Genomic DNA, 26,545 nt, shown 5'->3' with positions numbered 1-26,545 from the left:
AATCATCTGCATTACCATGCTTTTTAAAAAAAATAGTAAGCGTGGTGTTATTGAAAAGATTTAGTCACTCAATGACACATTTCAAGGAAAATATTGTGGGATAACAATGCAAAAAGGCTGCATTTTGGATAACGACCCAACGTTATTCTTTATTCCAGCTGATTTGATTTCCCCATAATTTGTGTCATAAATGCAGATGAAGCATTTTTTTTAAAGTCTTCTAGAAAATGAACAAATTGCTCAAATTCATGCTACTAAATGTTTGAGAATAATTAGTTAACAACTCAGTTTTTCATAATATCCCAGTGTGTATGGTGTAGTTTAGCATAGAAGGTCAGGAATAAAACGGTGTAGATTGGGCGCATTGATGGTGAATTAATATTTAACGTAATATTCCAGCATCGGCAAATTATTGCTCTTCTTTCTCATTTTACAACTTTTAAAATACTTTAAACTGTAGAAAGAAGAGAACACTGGGTGAAATAATAAATTCAGAAGTTGAGGTTTTATGTGAAGAAATATGAAATTAAAAAAACATGTAAAGAATAAAACATCCTGAAATTATTTATTAACCTGTTTTCAAAATCCTATTATTCATTTCAGAATCATTTTTGAGCACACATCCTTTTAAGCAACACACCAAAGTGTGCAATTTATAAAATGTGCCTGGTCGACACTGTTTGGCATTGGATTGGGAGAGAAATTGGAACAAATCGTGTTTTGATCAAATGTAAATCACGTAAGTAGATTCTAATTTAGCTTTTGGTCTGTTTAAGATTTCCGCAATGGGTGTGACTCACTGATGTACAGAAGTATTCACAGGAGAAAAGTACTGTACCACAATTTTTAATGTTACCCACATCCTATATGAAGGTATGCTTGATTAACAAGAGGCTTCATTCATCAGAAAATATTGTTGGACGGAAGGTACAGGAAGTAAATTTTTTTTTAAATTGTGTCTTCTCTGAGGAGGATGTGTAACTATATCAAAATTATCATACAGTAAACCCTTGCTTTTACGGACCTCTTTATTACGGATATTGGTGATAGCGGATGGACCTACTGAACTTCACTGCCAGGATGGACTGCCGATGCCACCCACCGCCTGCCCGGACGTTTCCTCGGTTAGGCCTGCCGCGCCACCCCTGGCTGCTACCTCGGTTAGGCCTGCCAATGATACCCCCAGTCGCTTCCTCGGTTAGGCCTACCGACGTCATCCCCAGCCGCTTCTTCGGTTATACCTACTGATGCCACCCCTTGCTGCTACCTCGACCACGCCTGCCGACCCACACGGGCACCAAAAGCATTTAGACTGAGCAAGAACTGCGCTGACAGAGATGCCCTTTTTCAGTTGAAACTTCAAACCAAAGCCTTATTTGCCCTAAGCTACAAAGCTCCAAGGTCTCAATACAGCATACAAGTGGTGACGTTGGCAGGAGCGGCCGAGGAAGCTGCGTGGGCCAGCGGTGGCGTTGGCAGGCGCGACTGAGGATGCGGTAATAGGTGGCATCAGAAGGTGAGGCTGGGAGTGGCATTGATAGCACTGGAAGCCGCCGGGGAAGAGGAGTTGCCTGGGGGTAACTCGGCAGTCTGGCTTGGCAGTGAAGTTCAGTAGGTCCATCCCTATAACCAAATTCTGTTTAATAGTGGTTCGTAAAAACAATGGTACACCTGATCCTGGGTGATTCTAAATTGTAAAGAGTGGAATCTCATTTAAAATTCATGTGAAATGAGATGGAGGTAGTGATATTTGTTGAGGAAAGAAATGTGGCCAATGAAGCAAGTTTTGGTCAACATTTTATTGAAGACAAGGAGGGAAACAGAAAGCAATCTGCCTTTCCCAGTTCTATTGAAAGTCTTTGACCTGAAATGTAACAATTTCTTTCTCCACAATTCCCTAACCTGCTGAGCTGTTCTAGCATTCTTTCCTTCTTTCAGATTTCCATCATCTGATTAAAAAAATAAATATTCATCCATATTTTTCTTCTGGATTTAGTTATAGATTATGTGAGAAAACCTACTCTTGGTCATCAGTCTGAAGAAGGGTTTCGGCCCGAAGCGTTGCATATTTCCTTCGCTCCATAGATGCTGCTGCACCCGCTGAGTTTCTCCAGCATTTTTGTGTACCTTCGATTTTCCAGCATCTGCAGTTCCTTCTTAAACACCTACTCTTGGTGCCACTTGAAATCCAAAGTCGCTATAGTTTCATAAAGTAACAATTGATAAATAGGTCAAGAAGGCAACATCAAAGACAATATTTTCAAACTGGTTGCAAAATTAAGAACCTCCATAAACCTAAACACAAGGTAGAAATAAAAAAAACTTTATGAAGATCAGAAATAAGAGCAGAACATTATGACTCTGCACAGTCGGACTAAAAGCTCCATCAGAAGCAATTAACTAGACCTGTACTTCAAGAGTGTTTTGTTACATAAATCTGTTTATTCAATTTGATTAGCATTGTTAGAAGCTGTATCTGCTAAAATGGTGTGTGATGGTAAAAGTATCAATTTTTTCCTGAAAATGTTTTATTTTGGTCACGCCTAGTGCAATTAGCTGCGAAAATATTTACAGGCAATCTCCTCGGCAATAAAAATGACTATCTAGTAATAATTAATCCTAACCAGTCATGGCTTGCTTTTGCACAAGTTTTTTTGTACAGCTCTGAATCAATAGTATTTTGTAGATAAGATTGGAATTATACATTTTAGATGGATAAATTTGCTTTTCTTGTTATTATGGTGCTGCTTACTGCATCAAGGCCAATTGATTTTGAAATCTTGTTCCAAATGTAAAGATGTTTCTTTTACAAAAAAGAGAAAAAGGTCCGCATTGTAATTAACTAAATAAACAGAGCTTTGAATTTGTATTCATTAGATCTACAATCAGCCTGTGATTTTAAATGTCCAATTAATTTGTCTTTGGTAGAATTAGGTGTGAGGTGAATATTGTCAAAGATACAGAGATAAATTGTTTTTAGTTAAGCAGAGAAGTTCTATGAGCCCTCTTATATCCATTTGAATGGGCAGAAGCTGCTTTGTCCCCATAGACTCTTAAATGATCCTCTTATATGCTATATTCTCTTATATGCTAAGGATGTATTCTCTTTTATGCTAAGGATTTATTCCCAATCTCCCAATTTACCTTTTTGCAACCTTTCTACTTTGTGTCTGTTCTTGCTCTGTATCTGTAACACCATTATTCACTCTGTTTCCTTTATCTTTCTGTACCACCTGTTGTACTCATGTATGGTGTGATTGTATTATGTATGGTATGATTTGCCCAAAAACACAAAACAAAGTTTTTCACTGTATCTTGGTACGAGTGACATTCATTAACCAATACCAATAATCAGTTTGATAAACTAGTGAATGGCTTGATAGTGTCTTGTGCTTGCACAGTGTTGCCTTTTTTATGTTCATATTAAACATAAGAGGTGTTGCCATTTGTATTTGTTTCTACAACTATTTTGAGATAATTATTGGTGTTAGACATCTATTTTAACAAAATGTGTGTAGTTTTACTTAATAAAGTGCAGGTTATTGGAAAAATATTACATTTTAGCCATTTTTCATGTTAAGTTGCAAGTATTTGCTAATATGATCTAGTAGTACACCAGCACTCATATTTAAGGTTTGGTGCATGAATAATCCCCACAGGGGATGACATACTTCTTAGTTGTGGGGAGCCACCAAACCCATATAAATGGCCAGTTCTCGAGAAAGGACAAGTTTCGAGAACGAGAGCAGGAGGAAATTTGGAAGAGTCTCAAACCAGAATTCTGCAGATGCTGGAAATGCTTAGTGGGTCAGACACCATCTGTGTAAAAGGAGACCTGGTTAACATATCAGGTTGATGATCATTCATCTGAACTCAGGAAGAGTGTAAAATAAGAGTTGCATGCTAGGGATGTAATGCCTTTGATCGAAGGGATCTAGCACAGTGTACTTTTCTGATTATTTTAAGGAATGAGACAGTGAGTTGTCAATGATACAGTAACATGTGAATATATCGTAACCTTGTTGTAGGTCCCAGCTTTTAACTTGGTTGATGGTTATGCACAACAGCGCTGCAAATTCAGTAGGTCAGGCAGCATCTGAGGGGAGCATAGATAGTCGACGTTTCCGGTTGGGATCCTCCTTCAGCCCCAACCACTTCAGATAGTTGTTAAGTTTACTGCCTTTGATTCCACCAGAACGGTGAATCATGGATAACAAGTGAAGTAGAATGCAGATTCTGTTTTCTAGCAGTAGGTGACATTTGTTTCCTTGCATGATACTGGGTTACCTTTGAGCGTTGGTCGATAATGTATTCATCAATATAATGGATCAGGAAATCCAGAAAGAATTTGGCGTGTGAAATAAAATTATAGAAAATTGTACGTTATGAATCACAGGACATATTTTGTGCAGTGGAAATTTTAATCCCAGCATTACATCTTTTTCAACTGTAACAATTACAGGATGAATCCTTTAGCCAGCAAAGAGAAACCTTTAAGAAACATACCGTACTTGTGCACAGATATCTGAATATCTTAATAAAATTTCATAGTTGATGGTCCTGTGGGTTCTGTGCTAGCAGTTGACAGATTAAAAATAAAGATGAAAGAGGACATTATATTACTAAATTTAGACAGCTCACGTTCTTGAGAGGGTAATTTACACTTACTCATGAGCTCATTACAATTACCGTATTTGGCAATTTCATAGCTGAGCTTTTCACTGCATGGTTTGATTTGTCTAAATTTTTTAATCTGTCTATCAAGTCGGATTTTATGTTGGCAGTGCAATATCATGTGTTTCACAGAACAAGCTTGTAATCACAGTTACATGTAAATTTGATGCCAATGACTTGTAGTGTGCACATTTGAATTATGAATCTCAGTGTTGGTTGAAGCTTTAGCTCTAAGGATACCTTCATGACGTATCTTGATGAGCATTTGAATTTCCAGTATATAGAAAGCTATTGACCAAATGTTGGTTTAGTAACTGGGTACCTAATGGCTGTCATGAATATAGAACACTGCTTCTGTGTTAGAAAGCAGGCCCGTACGAAGCTTTTCAAAAAGGGTGGTGTCATGACAGGATTACAAAAATGTTATGTGAAATAATGTGCGTGTAGTGCACATCACGACGCGAAGGCCCTCGTGGCCGGTGTCCAGGGTTCTTTTAAGGGCCCTGGAAGCTCAGGGGTTTTAGATGCTCTCTGGTGCATTCTGAGCCTTATTTTGAGGCATTTTTGCACCATATCTATGACCAATATTTCAGAAATAATTTTGGTTGAGTCAAGAGTAATGAGTGCGTGGAATGGGATGATTGGGTGCATTGTTGCATACATTTTTTTAAATCAGGAATTAAAGTTGGCCTTGTTTTAACAATCAAGTTGTACTGTTGTAAAATGTTATGCAAAATGTTATAAAGGAGCATGCAAAAACTGCAAATAAAATACTGTACGTTTTTGCAGTAAAGAAAACCTTTTTATATAAAATGTTTTGTGTGTTGATTTGATTGCCTGTTACTGTTAGACTGTGTTAGTGTGTGCAGTGCACCTTTAATGGTCCTGACCTAACAACTTCACATCACATCAATTTCAACATGGAATAGTGATGTGAATACATTTAGTTCGACTTCAATTTCCATCATGGAAATTGAAGTCAAACTAAATGGTGCATTTACATTACTATGATCGCTTTCAAACTAACTTATTTTACTGTCATACTATTATAACAAATTCTAGTTCCATGATGAGAGGGGCCTCCCCCCTCTCTCTCTCCCCCCCTCTCTCCCCCGGGATCCCTCCCCCCCCCGAGAGAGCCAAAAAAAGCGAGTCGACCCCATTCTCTCGAGATCAAAAGCTCTCATCTCCCCCCCTCTCTCAACCCCCCTCTCCGACAAACGACCCCCTCTCTCTCTTCCCCTCTCTCTCTCCCTCTCTCTCCCTCCTCTTCCCCCCTCCCCATCTCTCTCCCCCCCTAACACCCCCTCTCCCCCCCCCTCAGCTGTCCCGGCACAGCAGCAGCGATAGCGGCAACGAGCCGCTCTGGGGGAAGAACATGCCTCTGCCCTCTGCCCCCTTGGTCATCGAGCACAACGCCAGGGTCATCCAGTGGCTGTACAGCTGCATGAGGGCCAAGGAGCCCAAAGGCCCGGCTCCCTCTGTCCTGGTGTCGAATAAAAAAATATTGCAGCCCAATTTTTTTTTTCACTCTGAATTTTTTTTACCTTGGAAAAAAAAAGGGGGTGAGATCGCACCCTTCGCACGCCCCCTTTGGACGGCCATGGAAAGTAGAAAGAGAGAACTGCAGATGCTGATTAATACCAAAGATAGTGCTAGAGTAGCTCATCGAGTCAGGCAGCATCTCTGGAGAAAAAGGATGGGTCACATTTCGAGTGGCCTTGAAATGTCACCCATTCTTTTTCTCCATAGATGCTGCCTGACCTGAGTTTCTCCAGCACTGTAACTATTTCTGTGTTGTATGACTCTGATTCTGGGAATTGCTCTATCCCCTGCGTTTCACACGTCTTTGCCAACTTCCAGTAGTCTTAAGGTTTTAAATATATGCCAATTATTCATTAAACACACTGGTACTATTATGTTGGCAAAACATTTATTGTTATCTGAGGAGATTGATCTGCAGATGTTTTTACATCTGACCTTCTCAGGGAGAAAAGATTGATAATGAAGAAATGGAAGACAGTTGTGCCATGGATAATGGCCAGAGGAGCTCTTGGAATATAATCCTGGGACAGTTATGATGGGACTCCAATAACAGTGACATACTTCTAAAAGATATTGCAGCGAGAATTGTGCTCACATAAAGATTTTTAATTATATCTAAATTTGAGTAGGGTTGGTATTGTTCTTTAAGGTGGAGTCTGATTGTAATTGCATACAATTACAGGTCGTCCGTAACACCTGATTTCTCACAATATTCTTAAATTCAAAATTCATATATGCATGCTTAGTTCATTTCTCTCCCCACTTTTATAATTGTTATCAGTCTTATGTGAATTTAATGTCATTCGTCACAGTACTAAATATAGGGGACGACTGAACTGCAACATTGTTAGCGAATTTATGGAGCAGATCGGTTGTACTTTGACAAGCAAATGTTAGCGCAGGATGCGGCTATTATTGAAAATTGGTTAAAAAATGACTCAAAAATTGTGACGTAGCCAATGCACAAAGCATGGATGGCAATTTACTTTTGTTTAACCATTGCCTATAAATATATTTCCAGCAGAACTCCTGCAGTGTTGCTCAAGAGAATCCATAGTGGAAGCGATTTTATGATAATGGATCAATTATCCATCTGAGGCACAATAACAAGACCATTTATTTACAGTGTGTGGATTAATCTAATTTTAATCTTACTGCCTTGAGATTCTTATTGGCTTTTCATGTTTCTCATTTACTCTCAAACAACACCTGCAGGAGATAAACACAAAAAGCTGGAGTAACTCAGCGGGACAGGCAGCATCTCTGGAGAAAAGGAATGGGTGACGTTTTGGGTCGAGACCCTTCTTCAGATACACATACAGGATATTGTTGCATATAATCTGATTGATCAGATTAAATTAGTGCACCTCCCATCAAGACTTGGCAGATTGTCAAGTGTGAATTATTTTAATCTTTTGTTGATCTGTAAGTAGGGATCTTAATTAGTTGATTAAATATAATCAATTAGAACTATCCTATTTGTAGAAATTAGATTCCTTACTGACTTCCACAAAGACAAAATACATAGAGAATAAGATTTGTTCATTTCGGTCGTGAATAACTGTGATTGTTCACATTTACTTACAATGTAGAAAAAGACCATTCAGCCCACTGAGTCTCTTCTGGTTCTCAGAACAATCCTGTTAATCCTATTTATTTCCTCCAACCCATTCTCTACCACATGCCATTGATTTTCACTCATTTGTAATAGCCAGGTAATCTACAACAACTTTGGGATGTGGGATGAAAACAGAATACACGGGGGAATTTCCAAATTTTGCACAGACACATCAGCTGTTCCCACCAAACCACATGGAAATGGACAAAAATGTAATCTATTGCTTGTAGGGGACTAATCCAGCTAATGCCATTTGTGCACATTTCTGGCAGGGTTTATTGGAAATCCATATCGTCTTAGCTTTTCATTTGATAGGTGAGGTGAAGTGAGGCTATTTATTGGACGGCGCCATCCAATCAGCCAAAATCAGCAAACTCAATCTAGATTAAAATCAGAAAATAGACTTCCTTGCCTGCACTGTATAGGGCAATCAATGCTGAACAACTTTGCAATGCCCCTTTGACCTTTTGTGTTCCTTTACAAGCATGCCACGTAAAATAACTGGCTTGCTGGGTTAAAATTACAGACAAATCTTATTAGACTACATCGAAGCTGATTAAATTCTGGCCACTGCACAAGTGTAACAGGAGAATTACTGTCTGAATATTAGAAATACTACCTATGAGATAAACTCTTTGACTATACTAAGTTTCTAGATCAAACACAAATTTTTATTGTTTCATTTGTGTAAATGTAAAATTCTGGATATTTGTTATAAGAAATATATGTCAATTTGTATTCTATTTTTAAATCTTTTTAAAATTCCTGTCAAATAATATGAGATAATGGTAGTGGCATCCACCCATTATTTCTCTGGAGGAATTATTTATCTGGCAAAACAAATTTCCCTTGCGCTTTCTTTGTATACTGGAGGAGTTTTTAACCAGACTAAAAATCTAATGTGTTGTAGATGGCAAGACGTTTTTCTGATATTTGTTGCTGTGACTATTTCACCATCATTAGTGCCTCTTATGCTCATAAAGTGCCAGAGGAACTCCGCTGGTAAGGCAACTTGTTTGGAGGGAATGGACAAACAGCATTTTGAAGCAGACTCTGAAGGGTCATGACCCAAAATACCATCTGTCCTTTGCCTCCAGAAATGCAGCTTGACCTGCTGATTTCCTACAGCACTTTATGTTTTGCTCCAGATTCCAGCATTTGCAGTTTTCTTATTAGCATTTCTTCTTTCTTTAATCCCTGACACAGCACCGTCTCCTGTTTAACTTTGCATTTTGGACTTCATAACTGGAATCCTCAATCCTTCTAAGTCCTTCCATTTCCCACAGGCTTAAAGTTTTTAAAATACAATCTAGATTTCTAAATTTGATTTGTCTCCGTTAAACTTGTTGAATGGTTCATTGTGAACCCTGTCCAATCAATTAAGTTGTTAAATTAAAAATACAAGCACAACAATTCTTGGCATGAATAAAACCTAACTACATTAGAGCTTAACTGCTGGCTTGAATTGGAATATAAATCTGTTTCTTAATTTAAAATATATATAATTGGAATACTGCATTTACCGATTTGCGATATCATTTAATTTAATGATGGAGGTGCTATATAAGAGAAAACTTCATTGAGAATTACTTTCTGATTCTTAATTCCCTGTGGAAGATTCAATTATATTTGGTAATGTGGAATTATGTTGTCATTAAAAATGCTTGTGGACACATTGCCACATCGTTTCACTGCAATAAAGATTGGGATATACTGACTTGTTCTACCAAAAACAATATTAATCACATCTGCAGTGGGCAAACATTAAAGATAGTTGCTGAGTGAGCCATACCGATGGAAAGATCTTAACTTGATAATAAACTGATTTCACTTAGACTGCCGTATATGGTTAACTTTATTGTTTCTGGAAAAAGATGAAAAACCAAACATAATACCTAATTCTGATAGTAGTGAAACAGGAAGATATGCACCAACGAGAAGCATTTGGTCAATAGCCTGTAGATCTTCAGAATTCAAGACTACCTTTTTGGCTGATGCATTCATGCAGTTCTGCCCAGCCAGTGACTTCAGGGGAAGAGAGAACAAAGTCAGTGTGTAAATGGTGAAATGGCCTCTTTTCACCCAAGGGGTAGTAATGAAACAGAATTTTATTTCAGAAAATCAGATGACTAAGGGAACAGAAATTGCATTTGAATAATTTATACTAATAATACAGCAGCAGTTCATTAAGGTTTAACTTCTTCAGTGGTATAAAAAGAAAATCTGATTTTTGACAATATATCCATATAGTAAATAAAGAAACCCTTAAAATTGCAGGAAGAATGTGCAAATTTATCAATTATCACCAATAGAACCAGTGTTAGGATTAAATCTGGGTCTCTGGAACTATGAGGGAGCAGCATAAACGGCTGTGCCAACATGCTGTTCAACATTTGTCACTGTCTCAGAAAGCTCATGGCAGGCCCAGAAATCTCACTAGGATATGATTATTGAATTATTCTTAACTAGATTATCTGTAATGTGCATAGAAATAGATGGCAAATTGATCTTGATATTATGTTTTTGTAAAAGTATCTGCAGCCTATCTCAGTTTTTTACACATGTAGAGCTATACAGCATGGAAACAGGCCCTTTGGCCCAACTCATCCATGTCGACTAAGTTGTATATCTGAGCTTGTCTTATTTGCCTGTTTTGGACCAAATCCCTTGAAACCTTTCCTATCCACGTACTTGTCTAAATGTCTTTTAAACTTTAATTATACATGCCTCCACATATATGTTGAGGAACCAATCAATTTCTGCATAAAAACTGTGATTAGGTTTCAGACCTCTTGTACCATGTGGCTCCCTGCTGATGGAGGGCAATTTTCATTTGCACATGTGCACTTTGCAGTTCAAAATATATACAGATTTCTATTACAAATCTCAAATTGTGGAGTACAGAGGCAAATAAATAAATGATGGGCCTTTATCCCAAACATTATGGAGACCATTGTAGTTGCTTGTAAATACAAATAGATTAATTTGAAGTATTTATCAGCTAATATCATTTCTTAGGTACATAAACACCTCAATGTGTTTATTAATGCATGTTAATACTTTCAAAACGCTACAAGAATATTTTGATGATTTGGGGTATGTATTAGGTTTAGTGGGCTTTAGTTACATGTGGCTTTCTTGTTATCCATAGGCAGTTCATGGGCCTGTCCTTCTTGGATAATGATGATTTTGTAGATAGATGCACAGAAGGAAGAGTAGCTAAAGTAAATGCTACTCCCTTGGAGGATGAGACTGAAATTACTATAGGGAAATAGAAAAATAGCAAAGATTTTAATTATTTTCATTTGGTCTTCAAGGTAGAATACATAAAAAAATTGCCAATAATAATAGATAATCATGGACTATAGAAAGGGGGAAACTTAACAAACTTTATAATTGAAATAAATTATTCGAGAACCTAAAGGCTAAAGACCAACAATTCCTCTGGACCTGGTGACCTGTTTTAAAATGATGTAGCTGAAGTGGATATATTGATTGTAATCTGCCAAAATTGCTAGAAGTTTGGAGAGGTTAGAAAGGCCTGGAAAGCTGCAAATGGATGCCATTGTTCAAAGTAATGAAGGAAACAGAAAGTGGAAAACTATAGGCCAGTTAGCCAAACATCTAACGTTGAGAAAATATGGGCATCCATTGTTAAGGAAGTGTTAAATTAAAAAAATCATAAAATTATGATTTATGAAGTAGGAACATTCCCCTCTGAAAGGAATTGAAAGGGTGGATGTTTTCCCCCAATGGGGTTCTCTACAACTAACGGCCATAGCTATATTATAAAAAGTGGTTTTAATGAAAGGGAAATTGTGTTTGGCAAATTTCCCAAAGTTCATTGAGAATGCAATAAATAGGATGAATGAAGGAGAACCAGTGACATCCTCAGAATCCAGAGGTGTAGAGTTTTTGGATTTCCAGAATGCATTTTATCAAATATGGAATAAGTAAGTTATTGTGTAAGATAAAACCGCACAATGTTAAGGATAAGAAATTGATAGACAAGGGAATTGGCTTACTAACAGAAAACCGGGTTGGGATGAATAGATAAGTTGTGGCTGGGCAATCTTTAACTAGTGGAGTGCCACGGGGATTGGTGCTGGTGCCTCAATTATGTTAAAGATATTGAAGGGGCTGAGTGTACTGCAGCTATATTGGGCCGATGCTACAAAAACACATGGGTTTGTAAGTAATGAGAAGGATAGAATGGATATAGATAAGTGAATGGAAGAAAGAATGTAAAAATAAATTATTACTTAAGTGAAATGAAATAACAAAATATTTATCATTATAAGGAATCTTGCGGTTCTAATGCATGAAAGGAACCAGAAAGTTTTTCGTACAGTTGCCGCAAGTATTTAGGAAGTCAGATGGAATATTGGACTTTATTGGAAAAAGTATGGAGTGAAAATGAAGGGAACCTTTGATGCAATTTCACAGAATGTTGGTATGAACAAATCTTAAATAATGAATGCAGTTTTGGTCTTTGTATCTAAGAAAACATAGTCGCCTTGGACATAGCGCAGGAAAGGTCGGTAGGTTAATATATGAAACGATTGAGCCCATGCTCAAAGGCATTTAGAAGAATGAAAGGTGATTGTATTGAATCATAGAAAAATTCTGAAAGGGATGGACAGGGTGAATGTTTTTCCTCAGTGGGGTTCTCAAGATCTTATTTGCAGAATAAATAATTTCAAATAAAGTAGGTGAGCAGAAATTACTTTTGAGGGTCAGGACTCCTTGGAATTTTCTGTAGCTTGGAGCTGTGAAGATGGTGTGACTGAATACATTCAAGGTTGAGGTTAACTGGCATTTGAAGCATGAGAGTTAATGGGTATGAGAAAAGAGCGGGGGAAATTATGTTAAGTCCAAGATTAGAACCGGCACGGTCTTATTGAATAGCAGCGAGCCTCAAAATGTGAATGGCCCATTTCTGCAGCTATTTCTAATGGGGTGAGAGTACAGGCCTAGTTTGTTTAACCTCCCCATGTAAGGTAGATCCACCATTAGAGGAATCAGTCTGGTGAACCTTTCCTGCACTTTCTCTATGATAAGTAAGCATTCCTTCAGTGTGCCAGTCCTGACAGAGCCTCTATTTTGGCCCCAGCATTCTCTTTGAAGTGCCAGTTACTGGGGTGTGTTAGTGAAATGATAGATAAGCATGGTTTTACCGAATTACTTTTCAAGTAGCCCGTTGCAATTTCCTTTAAACCAGGTTCCACCGCTTTTCTTACTACTGATGTCAAGCTAACTAGTTCATAGTTCCCTATTCTCTTTCTCATTCTGGAAATAGTGGGGTTATATTTGTTCTATTCCAATCTATGGGAAGCGATTTAGAATTGTTGGAAAATTTGAAGATTTGGACACAGAAGGCTTTAGATATGCACATGGGGGGGGGGGTGCGGGAAGAAGAAAGGAAGAGGAGGAGCCAGGGAGTTGAGGGAGAGCTGAGAAGGGGAGGAGAATGTAAGGATTACCTTAAATTAGACAAGCCAATGTTCATACCGCTGGGGTGCAAACTGCCCAAGCGAAATATGAGGTGCGGCTCCTCCAAGTTACGGTGGTCCTCATTCTGGCCATGGATGAGGCCGAGATCAGGTTGGTTATTGCGAACCGAGCAGAGGTGCTCGGCGAAGCGATTGCCAAGCCTATTCTTGGTCTCACCGATGTAGAGCAGCTGACATCTAGAGCAGCGGATGCAATAGATGAGGTTGGAGGAGGTGCAGGTGAACCTGGAAAGACTGCTTGGGATCCTTGAATGGAGTCAAGGGGGGAGGTAAAGCGACAAGTGTAGCATTTCTTGCGGTTGCAAGGGAAAGTGCCCGGAGAGGGGGTGGTTTGGGTGGGAAGGGACGAATTGACCAGGGAGTTACGGAGGGAGCGGTCTCTGCGGAAAACAGACAGGGGAGGAGATGGGAAGATGTGGCAAATGGTGGGGTCACGTTGGAGGTGGCGAAAATGACGGAGGATTATTTGTTGTTTGTGACGGCTGGTAGCGTGGAAGGTGAGGACAAGGGGGACTCTGCCCTTGTTACGAGTGGGGGGAATGGGGAGTGAGAGTAGAGTGACAGGGTATATAAGAGACCCTGGTGAGAGTCTCATCTAGTGAGGTAGTTCTTACTTTCTCCCCCCCTTCTCAGCTCTCCCTCAGCCCACCGGCTCCTCCTCTTTCTTTCTTCATCCTGCCCTCCCCCCCCCTCTCCCCACCCTCACATCAGGCTGAATAAGAGTTTTGGCCTGAAACGTTGCCTATTTCCTTCGCTCCATAGATGCTGCCTCACCCGCTGAGTTTCTCCAGCATTTTTGTTTGCCTTTGATTTTCCAGCATCTGCAGTTCCTTCTCAAGCATTTTCCAATTTTGTTTCACAATTTCCAGCATTTTCCACACAATTATTTTTTGAACAAATACATTTTTATTGTTGCCATAGAAGCCAGTCTGGATCTCAGTTAATTTTACTGTGTTGCTTTGAATTCACTTTTCTTAAGGAAATGTTCATTTTCATTCAATACTGCTGTTCTATATTTGAATATTTCATAAATGCCAAGCTGCCTGCCGCTTTCTGTACCTTTCCATGTTATGTGTTTTTTGTATGAATCAGTAATTTGTGCCTTTATATTTTCTCACTAACAACACACTCCATCTGAGGTCCTTTGAGGTTTTCCATTTACCCTTTTGAAAGTAAACATTGTTCAGGATGCAAAAAGACTGACTGTCACAGAGGGATCTTGGGGTCTGAGTCAATGACTCCCTGAAAGTGACACCACAACTAGCTAGATTGGTAATAAAACCATATGATATGATTGCCTGCATAGGTTAGGGCATTGAGTATAAAAGTCAGGAAGTCATGATACAGCTTTATAGGGCTTTGGTTAGGCTGCATTTGGAGTATTGCATGCAGTTCTGGTCACCCCATTTCAAGAAGTATGTGGAGACTTTGGAAAGAGTGCAGAGGAGGCTTACCGCAATGATGCCTGAATTAGGGGGAGAAGGGGGAGAGGGGGGGAAGGGGGAGAGAGGAGGGGGGAGAGGGAGGGGGGTAGAGAGGAGAGGGGGGTAGAGAGGAGGGGGAGAGGGGAGTAGAGAGGCGGGGGAGAGGGGTGGAGGGGGGTGGTGGAGGAGAGAGGAGGAGGGTGAGGGAAGTGGAAGGGGGGTAGTGGGGGAGGGGGAGTGAGAGAGCGGAGGGATGAGAGGGGGAGAGAAGGGGTCGAGGGGAGGGGGGTAGAGAGAGTAGAGGGGAGAGAGGGAGGTAGAGGGGAAGGGGGGAGAGAGAGTACAGGGGAGAGAGGGGGAGGGAGGAGAGGGGTTGGGGGAGAGGGGGGAGAGGAGGAGGAGGTGGGAGGAGGTGGAGGGTGGGAGAGGTGGAGTGGGGGAGAGGAGAGGGGAGCCGGGCGAGTGAGTGGGCTGCGAAAAGCGGAGAGAGCCCGAGGTGAGAGAGAGAGATCTAGTACAGGGCCTGACTCTAGTACAAAGCCCTCAGCAGCTCTCGGGAGTTGTCGGGAAAGCCGAGCCGAGGCGCTAGTGTCCGTCGTGTGTCGACCTCGAAAGCACGCGGATACTCTCGGGAAACCCTAGTCGAGGCGCTAGCGTGTGTCGTGCATCGACCAAAGCTCTCGGCAGCTCTCGGTAGTTCTCGGGAAATCCGAGCCGAGGCGCTTTCGTGCGTCGACCTTCGGAAGCCCTCGGGATCTGCAGAACAGCCCACTTGCTCGTTCTTTCTGCATCTTTTGAAGAACCGGTGAGGGGGGGTGGATGTTAACATGACTCGCAGCTCATGCAAAAACTGTGCCCAGCAGGCTGCGCTTTGAAAACTCTGCGCAACTGGCCGCCAGGAACAGAGGCATTGTGATTGTGATCCAGCTTGTTAGATTTAAAAAGAATCTCGGATTCGTGAACAATTAGAAGAAATAACTCAAGAAATAATTAATCACATTTTCAGATGTGGCGATTTTTGAGATCATGAGGTAAATCTCTACCAGAATATGTAAAAATTTCACCGTTAGCATGTCGGATTTTCGAGGAGATGTGAATCACACAAAAAGACACAAGCAAACACACAAGTAAACAAACAAATATGTAAACATCCAAGACCAGAGTTTTATAATAATATAGATGTGTGGGACGGGGTTTTTTACACAGATGGTGTGCGTGTCTGGACAGCGCTGCTTGGGGTGATGGTTGAGACAGATACCATAGTGGCAATGGAGATATTTTAGGATAGGCATATGGATATGCAAGGAATGGAGGCAAATGGATTATGGTGTGAGCAGTTAGGGGTTGTCTTGGCATCCTGTTTGGCACAGGTATTGTGGATTGAATGGCCTGTTCTTATACTTTACTGTTCTATGTTCTATCCTCTTCTCTCTCACAATCTCACTATTTACATATGCTGTTGAAATGAGCCTAACTGGAGATTTCAAAATTAGGATTAGTGGCTTTTCATTAAACAAGGATTGCTGAAACAAAGCAGGTAAATGGAGTTAAGATGTTGAATAGCCATGATCTAATTGAATTTCCAGAGCAGAGATACTTAGGCCTATATCTGGATTATTTTAGTGGCCATTTCCCTTTGCTGTTTCAACCTGCTTAGTTAAATTTTGGCATCACTGCATTTACTAAGATTTAGTATTTGCAAATAAACGCCACTTATCTATATTCTACAGAGATACTGCCTGACACGCTGAGTTACTCCAGCACTTTGTGTCTTATTTTGTAAACGTGCAACTGCAGTTCCTTGTTTCTACGTCTCCCATTTAGTCTCTGTCTTGAGAAGAGGAGGGAATGGAGGTATCTTCCAACAAATCCACAATATAAAACTACTCTAATATAATACTAATTACCAATCTCACTCAGAAAGGTCTGGATGAGAACATACAATGGAATAACAAAATCACTAAGGATTTATTGTGATTGGGTTTAATCTTCATATACGATTTATCCCATGAATGACTTGTGAGTGCTGATATTGGCAGCAGCTTCCTGAAATGCATTGTTTCTTTCACAATACCAACATCTGGCAAAAGAGGTGGTAGTGTTCCTTTGGAGTCATGTTGGCAATTTTCAATTCAAGTCAGTCTTTTTAAACGATCAATTGTGATGTAAATAAATTATTTTAATTCTATATAGATTTAGTGAACCAGGTAAAACGGGCAATGTGTTGTCATCATGGAGTCAAAGTTCCTGTTGCATCATTTGTTACAAAATAAAGATGCTTTAGCATCTTGCGAGGTAGGTTGTCATGGTGACAGTTCTCCTTTAATGTACATTACAGGTTCGGAGTTAGCCAGAATCAATGTTCGGCAAAGGATGCAACCCATGTGGAGACTTGAAATACTGTTTGTGGAAAGCATTCCCTACTGCTAGAGCTTGCAGTTCAATACTGTTTAAAAACTAATCACAGTGAAGTGCTGTTAGTGAAACATTTGTTTTAGCATTTATCTGAAGAATACTTATAATGTCCATGGGCAAGATGCTTTTTAATTGTAATACCCAGCAGTTTGAAGATCACTGCTAATCTGATATAATTAATGAGGCTGTGTTTCCTGCAAATGCCAAAGCATTCCATACAACTGGAATTAGAAATTCGATTGGTTGAAATATTTCTCCTGAAAGAAACCTTCCTGTTATTTTCACTGCAATGCTGTGCGATGTATCATCAGAGGTCAAATGGTAAGATTTTAAAAATCATCTCTAACAGTTTCAATTTTGGTGTAAATATGGGGCCAACTGGATATAATTTATTTTGGGGAATTTGGTTATGACACTACTATGAAGAAGCACTGCTATTAGATATACAGGAAGAATCTTGGATCCTGATTCTTCTCCTTTACACATCTTGTACTAGAGTTAATTTGCTATTTTGTTAACATTGAGCAAGAGGGACAATATAATTCTAGAATTGATTATATTGATTTTGCACATGTTTTCCCCCCCAATATGTTCATCTATTATGTTGGAAAATAATGGATTTTAAAATGTTAGAAACTCTATCAACATATACTTGAAAAACAGTTACTTCCATACAAACCACAGGTCTTTTGTTTTACCTTTTTGGAGATGGCATCAGCAGCTATTATACATTTGTGTCTACTTTTTGTCTGAAATGTCTATTGTGGTTCATACAATATTTGGAAACCATTTTCATGCAATGTTACAGATATATGACAATTAGTTACATATTATAGATGAATGTGAATATATAGGATCATGCTGTGAATTTTAAGATCCCTTCAATGTGTAATTGTTCCATTTCCAAGGATCTCTCTCTGTTAATGCTTCCATTTGATCCGTGGGGATTTATGTTTTGTTTCTTGTGGACTATGATTGCGGTGTAGTCATACAATATGTATTTTCTCCACTTTGAATAATCCAGCTCTTTTCCCTTACTCAAAATTAAACATCCATTTCCGCAGCCATTAGTTTGGTTGCAGTGTGTATCTGATCAGGTATGTTTGCACAGTTTGCCAAGGCATCTTCAACAGTGCTCCTGAAATCTGCAAGTTCCGCTGGTTTACATGATGGGTAGCAAGTTCTCTCCAAGCCAAATGTCATTCTGGAAATATATGATAATTCTGCATTATCACAGGAAGTAAAATCACTGAGTTCCCTGTCTAACAGCAGTGAGAATATTTTCCTTATAGATTGCTATAAATATAAATAAATGGTTCACTACCACATTATAAGGGACAATAAATAGTAGTTGTGTTAAAAGCAACTCCCATGACTTAATAAAAAAAAAAAATTGGTTTGTGGTTAATCTGTTCCCCATCAACCTTTGGCCACCATTGAACCACAATCTTCAATATTGTTTTGATTTATTCATGTAATCAAATGTAATTAGATCAACTGCAGTGGCAGTATTCAAGTTTCTATCTTGATCATTAGTACAGGCCTTTCTTTGCTTTATACCCACAATGTGCATAGATTCTTTTCCCAGGAACTCTCCATCTTGAATTTCTACCTCACCTGGTCTCTCACAACCTGTAACACCGAGGCATACATGAGAGCAGGGGTCACCGCTGCCCGATAAACTCCTCATTCCATTGGGCCGCTCAATCACTCCAGGCGTGGTTATTAAAGGGTATTGGTCCACTTTCATCATTTGTCTGTGCTGTTTTCTCCCTTCATAAATTTTGCTTTCTTTCAAAATACCACATAATTATTCACTAAAAGGATTTTGTGATCAGTGATGAGTAGAAGCCACAGTCTGTAAACTGCACTTGTTCTTGGATGCTCTGAAATGTACAAGGATTCGATATTAATGTCGGTAGAACAGGACAAACCATTGAATATCTTAACTAATTGCATTTTGAGCCAGGAAATTTGAAATAGAATAGTAAATTCAATGCCAAATTATATACAAGAAGCAAAATTATGAGAGGGGAGAAAGATGGAATTTTTTTTGAAGCCCACTTCTGAGGGAGGCAGGGGAGTGCTGGAATCTTACGTTTAGGAACAGCTTGAGTTGGATGACCACGCCTCCCGTGGGGGCTAGGGGTAGGGACGGGTGCGTTGGCGGAGCAGACCCAACGGGAGAGAAGGGCAGTGGGTGAGGTGAGTGGGGGAGTGGGATAGGGGGGAGGTGAGGAATGGGGAGCAGGGAGATAGAGGGAGAGGAGGGGGTAGGGAGGGGAGAGGGGTTATGGAGGGAGTGACAGGGTAGGGGAAAGGAGAGGGAGAGCGAGGTGAGGGAGGGGGTGGGGGAAGGGAGGAAGAGAGGGGAAAGAAGAGGGAGGGTGAAGAGGGGAGGGATTGCTGGGGATGAGGGGGAATGGAGGAGGATAGGGGGTAGGAAGAGGAATGGCGAGGCGCAGTTGGGGAGGGTTGCCGTGCATCGCGTCATATTGGGGATCTCTGGCGTCACAACGGGAACCCCTCTGCTGCGCCTGCGCAGTTGGGTGCTATGGGGCAGTGGTGGAATATTGCCTTGGGGGACGGGGCCCAATGGGTCCGCACCTGGTCTAGTATATTTTAAATCCTCAGCATTAATAGAGTTCTAAAGGAATGTGATTCTATACAATGCTAATTCTGGTACTACCTTACCCAATCCTCCAAAAAGCAAGCTGTTATAGCTACGTTAATTGAAAATTTAGTGAGAATAATTTTTTAATATTAGGCTCAAGAGGTAAAGATTATTGAACTCAGATGCATACGTAAAATTAAGATGCATATTACCCAGGATCTGACATGTTAGTTTAGAGATTCAGCATAGAAACAGGCCCTTCACCCCATCGATCACACTAATTCTATGTAATTCCACTTTTCCAATGTTACGTCAATCTCTCCCCCACTTCTCTCTCTCTTCCCCCCCCTCCCCCCCCAGCTTACACTTTTCTCGAACCATTGAAATGCTTTAAAGAAGACCAAGCATTTACTGCTAGAAGCCTTACAATGTGGTATCTTAGCAACTGCTATGTTGATGCATCATTGGAATTGTGTCTACTGCATATTCACAGCTATGAACTAACATATCAAGCTCCAGCTCAGGCTTTTGAGAGGGAACAAAACCATTTCACTTAATGTTTGTGCTAAGTCTTTGAAAGGCCTATTCAATTTGGCCTGCTCCTCTGCTCTTTCATAGCCAGTAGACTCATGACATCATGAAGGCTGTAAAAAGATACAAAAGGCAATTCTCTGTGTTAATGCAATAATGCTCTTCTGAATTCCATAATTGTTTGATTTTTACAGTTTCATCTAAAACTTTATTTAGGACATTTGAATTATTAGTCTTTGAGTGGAGAAAAATGTGGTATTGCCAAAACCCCAAAATAAGGTTTCTTTCTTTTGGCTTTTTTGGATGGAAGTTTGTCGTGCGGGATCTCAACAACTCACTAATCAGCTGGATTAGAATAGAAAATGAAGAAATAAAAGATCAGTCTCTGACCTACACTGTCATTTAAGCAATTAAGATATGTTTTTTTTGGAATTCTTAAAATGTCACTGTTACTGGCATCTAAATTATGGTGAAGCTGATGTCTGACAGGACATGAGTGCTAAAATTTCAAATGGACGATGTATAATTGACCATTCACATCTGTTCATGACAATGTTTTGTGTTTTTTTGCATTGTTCTGCTAAATCAATGCAAATTTATTTTGTAAACACTAATCATAAGTGTGTCAAGTAAATTTTGCTTTTCAGAACTCCATGAATAAATTTTTGTATAAATGCTCATAAATTTAGTCTTAACAATTTGAATTTTGAGAATTTGTGCAACACTGATGGACTGGCTATAACACAATTTCGAGATTTTCTTTTGCTGGAAGCATTTTAGCAATCTGGATTTGGAAACTTACCTTGAGGCCTGCTAATTTGTTCAGATGTTAATCCTTTTCTAGAGTTAAAGGAAAACAAGGTGTTTCATGTCCTCCTTTAATGTTTTAACATTTGAACCATGCCCATTTATGAAAACAGGTGCAGAATATTTACAATTAGTCACATAATTTGGTGAATGCTTGGGAGTGGTTAGCAGAATCCTTGTTGAAGGTGTTTTTGCGTTCCTAATAATATTAACAAATACATGCTTTAATAATATGGCTGATGTGAATGTTTATTATCTAATGAGAAAATGCGTTAAAACTGCTATATGATTTATGAATTATTAGTTCTCGATTATTAAAAGGGAAGGAGATGTCAGTCTATCTGTAGTTCTGTCAGCAGTGGATAGATGTGACAGATGTTCCTCTTACTTTCAGTTTAATCTGATGTGCTATTTGAAAGCTACAGCTACAGAGAATTCAGCAACATCACCTTTGAACAATCGAAGGGGTTCAATAGTGATTTCTGGACCATAATGGATATTTAACGGGGACATTTTCTTATTTTCTGCACACTCGGAATATTCCCTTCCCTGGTGCAGTCAAGAGATCCATTTGAAGTTTTCACTCTACCCCAATCTGTTGGGAGTGTGGAAAAATGCTTATATTGATACATAACTCTCAGGATCGCACAAAAGCATTATTTAAATCTGTCTGGTATTTGTTTATCGACTTGCACCAGGCTTGAACATCTGAACAAAACCATCCTGAGCAGATGGTGCGAGGTATTCATATCTCCTTCGTTGACTAACAATTAGATGTGGAGTGAACAGTAGTTCTAAGTAAGTAAGTAAGTATGTTTATTGGCCCAGTATTCACATACAAAGAATTTGCCTTGGTGCTCCGCCCACAAGTAACAACATGACATACAATGACAGTTACGAGTGACTCAGAAAACACCAAAAATTAGTCATAATAAAACATTAATGATAAAACACCATCGATCAAGCATTTGAACCAACAAAATACCAGATCAAAGGGAGGCTACAGATTTTTGGCTGTTGAATAGAGCAACTACTCGTGGATAAAAACTGTTTTTATGTCTGGCTGTGGCAGCTTTGACAGTCCAGAGTCATCTTCCAGAGAGAAGTGACTCAAAGAGTTTGTGGCCAGGGTGAGAGGGGTCAGAGATGATCTTGCCCGCTTGCTTCCTGGCCCTTGCAGTATACAGTTCATCAATGGAGGGGAGGTTGCAGCCAATAACCTTCTCTGCTGATCGGACGATTCGCTGCAGCCTCCAGGTGTCGTGCTTGGTGGCTGAGCCAAACCAGACCATGATGGAGAAGGTGAGAACAGACTCTACGATGGCCGTGTAGAATTGGACCATCATTGCCTGAGGCAGATTGTGCTTCCTCAGCTGCCGTAGGAAATACATCCTCTGTTGTGCCTTTTTGACTGTGGAGTCGATGGTAGCCCCCCACTTAAGGTCCTTGGAGATGAAGGTTCCCAGGAACTTAAAATACTCCACAGATGTGACTGGTGTTGTTGATGGTGAGGGGAGGGGGAGCACTCCTAAAGTCTACAATCAATTCCACTGTCTTAAGAGCATTGAGCTCTAGGTTGTTGCGATGGTACCAGGACGCCAGCTGTGACACTTCCTGTCTGTAGGCAATTTCCTCCCCATCCTGGATCAGTCCAATCAGGGTTGTGTCATCCGCAAACTTGAGAAGCTTGACAGAGGTGTCTATGGAGGTGCAGTCGTTAGTGTAGAGAGAGTAGAGGAGAGCAGAGAGTATGCAGTCTTGCAGTGCTCCTATGCTGAGCGTTTGCAGGTCCGAAATGTGCTTTCTCAGCCTCACAAGCTGCTTCCTATCTGTCAGGAAGCTGGTGATCCACCGACAGAAGGGTTCAGGCACAGTCAACTCGGAACGTTTGCAGAGCTAAAATCAACAAACAGGATCCTAGCATAGGTCCGTTGACGGTCTAGGTGCTGTAGGATGAAGTGCAGGCCCAGGTTGACTGCATCATCCACAGATCTATTGGCCCAATATGCAAACTGCATAGGATCCAGCAGGGGATCGTGATATTTTTCAGCTTGGCCAGCACAAGCCTTGCGAGTGTCTTCATGACTACAGAGGTCAGTGCGACAGGCCTGTAGTCATTAAGATAAGTAATCCTTGCATTTTTGGGTACATGGACCATGGTGGAGACTTTGAAGCAGGCAGGGGCAGTACATGTTTGCAGGGACTGGTTAAAAATGTCTGTATAGACCGGTGCCAGCTGTTTGGCACAGACTTAAGAGTAGAGGGGGAAACATTGTCAAGTCCCAAGAAATTGTGTTGAAGTTTACTCTGGGATATAATCCCACAAACAATGGGAATATTAATTTCCCTGGTGAAATCAAGAGGAAAAATGTAAAACATACATTGAACGACGATCAAGAAGATGGCTACCTTTATCAATTTTACTTTTATTTTCCTTGCACCTTCGATTGCCTCTCATGATAGCTTAAAGGTTTCTCCCCTATTTCTCTTATCTCACAACAAATATCTCTAATCTATTGCCAGGTCTGTAATTTCATAATTTGTTTTGAAATTCATCTTGCTATTTTATTTCCCCCAAATGCTACAGTCCAGAGGATGGGCACGCATGAAATATGCTCCAAACCATGAACCTGAGCAAAAGGTATTGGGAAATGCTACTGTAACCTGACTAAATATCCACCTAAATATCCAAAAGTTCAGCCTTTTTGTATATGATGCTGCATATATTGTGTTATTTTCACATCTCCCCAGCACCAACTGCTCTGTCTGATTGCCTCCTGTGCCCCTCTCTGGTTACCTTCATTCTTGTGAATGTCTATATGGCTACTCCCTCTCACCCACTCTCCCTTTTTCATGTTGTCCTTTTTCTATCCCTGTTTCCCATGCTCTTTTTCACACATGCACAGTCGCACACTCTTATGTATACCCACTCACTCAATCACTCTCATACAAATATGCACACACTCTAATACACACACACGCTCACACACACACTCTCTTGCCAGCATGGATTCAATGCCAAATGTTTCATGGCTTGGTGGTTGATCTGAATCCTATGAAAGGCACCAGAAGCTGGTTGTAGGATATACAAAATTCAGGAATACATTGTTGCTACAAGCAGTGAGTCACTAGCGTGTTTCATATCTATGTGTCTGTTTCTATTAACTAATATAAAAATCCTTTGCAATAAATGAGTGACTTAGCTAATGAAACAGCATCTTTAATTTGATGACTTTTCAACGTGGGGAGATGTAATAGACGTTATTCAAGTGTATTATGGATAAGTGATGTCTGAAAATCCAGACAATGAAGCTGTTCATCGGCAGTCGCTCTGCTTGTTGAATGGACTCCCTGTGTTGAAATTCATTATGAAATGTTGAGGTCAAAAATTTTCACTAAAATTTAAGCACTAATATCTAGCTTAAAATCCTTATAGAAGTCGACAACATAATTTTTGCTTTTAATTAAAAAATACTATCTTTAGTTCTATTTTTGGGTCTTTGATTTTCCTCTTTAGTAACAGCTGCCATCTAATGGAGCAAACAGCAGCATGTTCCAACAGAGGGACTTCCAAGTTCTCATTGCTTTTGAATTTGTTCTGACGTAATTTCCTTTCCAAGTTGCAAGCAGAGTTTGAACATGTTCCAGAGGAAAAAATGCAACAGTATTCGGACGTCTACTGTTCCAGTAGAATTTGACAAGTTTCTTCACTATATGCACAGTCACCCTCTTAAAATGTTTCAGCTTTAGACATTGATTCTCGGCCTGACAGGTGTGGATAACTGGATTGAAATGAAGCCATGCAAAAGCAGAACATGTCACAGGGCTTGGGATTGTAAATTTAAGGTATTTTATATAAGCAACTTCCAGACTTTTTAAGAGCATATGCTAAATGGTAATTTAACTTTTCAAAGATTTTGGACTGTCTAATACTGTGTATATAATATTGAAAATGAAATCTACAGATTCTTATTCAGACTAACCATTAATAGCATTATATCCATGTCTTTAATGTTAATTTGGAGTTGCTCTCATAAGAGGTGGCATCTTGGAGAAATGTTGATTATTTTAAGGGTGTGTAACATTTTTCAGGCTTTGTACTCGGTTGCAAAGTTCAGTATCAGGAAATTGAATTACATTGCTGTAAAGAAACTCCCATTCATTTAAATGTATGAAAATAAATATAGATTGGTTTTCAGGTTTGCACTCAAACTAATTAGATTTCTGATATATGCAGTTTTTAGATGCCGTTATCAATGAACATCTGCTACCATGTTTCCCTTTCTTGAAAATGATCATTCAATTTTTGTCAGATCTCTTGCATACTGATTTTTCATGTGCAGTCCATCGGGTTATTTAACCTGCACCCTTCCTTCCCTCTCTCTGCTTACTTCCCTCCCTCTGAATGCCTGTATATTATCACTCTCCTTGCCAGCTCCCCCTCTAACATGGTTGAGACAGAATTGGTCTGCAGTTGGCATCTGCCTACATTTTTAATTTTAGAGTTTATAGGTGGCAAATGTGTGTAAACCTTAGGTGAGTTTACCATTATCCTTAGCTCAATAATGCAAATGTTGATAGGAGCTTATGTTACATAGATCTACGATTAAAGTTGATATCTCCCTGGACTTTGTTACCACTGTACAGTAAATGTACCTTTTGCACTTTCCGAATAGTACAAATTAATTTCTGAACATTTACTAATAGAGGAAATAGGAAAAAAGTGGGACTGTAGTAATTTTATTATTACCGTGGTGAAATGTTGAAGTGGCAATTAAAAAACCCCAAAATAATGCATCCATTGATAGTTACTTTACAAATGTGTGATTATTTTCATAGATGTGGAATATTCATTATGTTTCTGAATGGTAGTGTGTTCGATAGGATGTCCGTGTGTGTAAAATAGCCCATATTTCATGTAAATGTACCAAATTATTTGCTAGTTATCTTAGCAGCATGGTCATAAGTCGTACAAGTGAACAACAAGTAATTTTACTATGAGACGATGGAAGTGTTTCTAAAAAACTCACGTTATAGAAAATTGTGTTATGAAAACATAATTTCAATGGGGGATGGAAAGTTTCACTCATGAAATCAAATTTCTTTCATCTCTGTAGGATTTTCAAAAATATATATTTTTTTGTGGCTGTAAGTATTTTTGTTTCTGCAAACTAAAAATAGAGTATCATTGCACGTATCAATAGAAGCAATTGATTGTCAATTTACATGGCCTCCTATGTGAAACTGACTGTCTGTGTTCTTAAGAGCCAATAGTGTATGATTACTGAGGGGAGGTTACATAAAATTTGTGTTTTTCCTCAACTGTTTTCTTTGCAAGCCAGCTTTTTCTCTGTCTGTAACTTTTCAAAGTAATTTTTAAGAGGTTCTCCGGTTCTTGACCCAA

General features: G+C 39.5%; 1 protein-coding gene across 5 annotated transcripts in view; it reads left to right on the top strand.

Moving 5' to 3' along the window:
- The window catches only part of dagla (diacylglycerol lipase alpha), a 174,109-nt gene that overhangs the window by 72,696 nt on the left and 74,868 nt on the right, over positions 1-26,545 (top strand). For 3 of the 5 annotated variants that reach the window (XM_033039052.1, XM_033039049.1, XM_033039048.1), the window contains one exon: positions 604-739. The exons of 1 other annotated variant lie outside the window; for it this stretch is intronic. The gene's annotated coding sequence lies outside the window, so the exon portion shown is untranslated. Of the gene's footprint in view, positions 1-603; positions 740-24,754; positions 24,988-26,545 lie in introns of those variants that run through there. One more of the 5 variants, XM_033039050.1, reaches the window with a different exon arrangement.

The sequence above is a fragment of the Amblyraja radiata genome, chromosome 20 (genome assembly GCF_010909765.2).
Source record: "Amblyraja radiata isolate CabotCenter1 chromosome 20, sAmbRad1.1.pri, whole genome shotgun sequence".
Taxonomy (NCBI): domain Eukaryota; kingdom Metazoa; phylum Chordata; class Chondrichthyes; order Rajiformes; family Rajidae; genus Amblyraja; species Amblyraja radiata.
Note: the sequence above shows the minus strand (reverse complement) of the source record. Positions and strands in the feature narration are given on the sequence as shown.